Source organism: Homalodisca vitripennis, chromosome X (assembly GCF_021130785.1).
Source record: "Homalodisca vitripennis isolate AUS2020 chromosome X, UT_GWSS_2.1, whole genome shotgun sequence".
Lineage (NCBI taxonomy): Eukaryota > Metazoa > Arthropoda > Insecta > Hemiptera > Cicadellidae > Homalodisca > Homalodisca vitripennis.
In genome coordinates this window covers 109,849,869-109,852,311 of record NC_060215.1, presented here as the reverse complement: position 1 = coordinate 109,852,311, position 2,443 = coordinate 109,849,869, and the positions used below count along the sequence as shown (strand labels likewise).

The following is a 2,443-nucleotide window of genomic DNA, read 5'->3' as shown; positions in this document are numbered from 1 at the left end:
CCAAATATCTTTGCAATGCTTATCTGGTTTCAATAAAGAGTCAAAATGACGGTTTCTCGAGTCTCTTAATATACGTTTTACTTGATTTCTTAAGACTCTGTAATTTTCCCAAGTTATAGGATCTTTCGTCCTTATATATTGACTGTACAACTTATCCCTGTCTTTCATCATTGATTTTATTTGTGTATTTATCCAAGGGCAGGGAGTCCTTTTTGTTGAGATATTTCTTTCAGGTACATATTTATTAAATAAATTATTTAATTTATTAACAAATATATCTACCTTTGTATTTATATTGTCTACTGAGTAAACATCATCCCACGATAATGTTTGACATTCTTGCCTTAATCTATTTACATCTGCATTTTTGAAATCTCTAATAACTTTCATGACCCTATTAGTACTATTTTTAACTCTAAGACATAGCTCTATGTATATTAAATCATGATAAGATATACCAGCTATAGATATTTGTCCTTACACATTTACTTTGTTCACGTCATTACAAATCAATAAGTCCAACAAGGTATCAGATGTAGGTAAATGGTATGTTGGTTGTAATGGTAGAATAGTAAAATTAAAATTCTCAACTAAATTAATAAATTGCGTTTTATCTGGAAAAACTCTGTCTGTACTTAAGTCTATATTAAAATCTCCTATAAGTAATACATCTGAATAAGTAGGCAATAAATCCCCAATTATGTCAAAACAGTCCGATATATAACCTGCTTTCGGTGGTCTGTAAAAGGCACACAACAATAACTTCCATCCCAAAGCTACTTCTAAAATAATAAATTCAGGTTTCTTACAGTACAAGGATTGTGATGAAACTAATACTTTGTAATTAAAACATTTCTTAATATAGCCTATATTCCAATTCCTCCACCCTCCTTACCCTCTCTGTCATGTCTTATGAAGTTAAAACCATCAATACTAAAAGGACTAGAAGCCAAAATGGGTTTCAGGAATGTTTCCGTAACCACAACTATATCAAAAATATTATCCTCAAATAAACTAAAAAAGGACTCTTTGTGCGCTCTTAGGTTTTCTACGTTGACATGAGCTACTTTCAAAAACCTTTATTCTTATTTCTAAATTTAGATTTTAAACTATTAATCTTTTCCCTATTATGCAGTAATAATCCACAATCACTCGCCATATATTATTATATGGAAGAAAGACATCAATATTTTAGCACATAATATTGTCAAAAAAACACCATACTTACAACATGAAATTAAAACTAAGAAACAACTGATAAACTTATCATACCGAAGATAAACAAAACACAAAACTGAACTGTAAGACAAGAGAGAGAGAGAAAGAGAGAGAGAGAGAGAGAGAGAGAGAGAGAGAGAGAGAGAGATTCTTGGACCGAGCAGTTACATAAGGGCGCCAACACACGGAGACGGGTGCCGGCTAGACCCACAGCGTACCCGCCCCGCCATCGCCACACCAGTGTCTATGTAGTCTGGTAACACTTTCACAGATATTCTCCCCAGTGGCGCAATTGGTTAGCACACGGTACTTATAAGTCAGTGTTCGTGAGCAATGCCGGTGTTGTGAGTTCGAGCCTCACCTGGGGAAGTTACTTTTTGCACTCTTTACATCAATTCATTGCCGTTTTTGTTGTCATTATTATATTTTCAAAGTTTCACTTTGTCGACAATTTTTTATTCCAAACTTAAAAACGTTTAAACCTAGTGCTGTGCCCATGCAAACTTCAACAGTGTGGCCAATTCAGGCAGTATGCAGACGAAAAGACATAAATACTAAGATGAATAAACTGTAATGTTATAGATTTCATTCTTTTAAGAAATGAATTACTGTGAGTGATAATTTAACACTGAAATATGTTTATTCTTCATTTATATTTTCATGTCAAGAATGAAAAGCGGCATACATTTTGTAATAAAAATTCTATTTAACACACTCATAAGTGGTATGAATAGATGTGTAACAAAATTAAAAAACCACAAATGTGTTAAACTTTATTAGGAATAATATCGAGTATATCATACAAGTAGATATAAAGAAATGTCCCGACTGACTGACTGATTCATCAACACCCAGAAAAACCAACAAAAGTAAAATATATGAAATTTGTGCATAGGTTTATCTTAAGCCCTAGAGGATCACTAAGGAATGACTTTTCTCCCTGACCTCAGGATTCCGCCCCACTGACTTCAAAAAAGTTCCCATAAGAAATGCATCGGTGTAATCACATGAAATAAAAATAAAAAAATTTTATATAAATTATTATTATGTATTATTATTTTATTTTGATACAATTTTATTATAGTAAAATAATTATATTTAACATACATAAATATTTATATTATTTAATTTTTATGTTTTTGTAAAAAATGTAATTAAAGAGTCTGTTAGATATAACCAACTGTTCTATTTAAACATTGTATTATGATGAACTTATGATAATATG

At 31.4% G+C, this 2,443-nt stretch overlaps 1 non-coding gene across 1 annotated transcript; it reads left to right on the top strand.

Annotated features, from left to right (window-relative positions):
• The first annotated feature begins 1,495 nt into the window (after window positions 1-1,495).
• On the top strand, window positions 1,496-1,587 carry Trnai-uau. The gene is given in 2 exon segments: window positions 1,496-1,533; window positions 1,552-1,587. It is a non-coding gene; the product is annotated as a tRNA-Ile (tRNA).
• The last annotated feature ends 856 nt before the right edge of the window (window positions 1,588-2,443 follow it).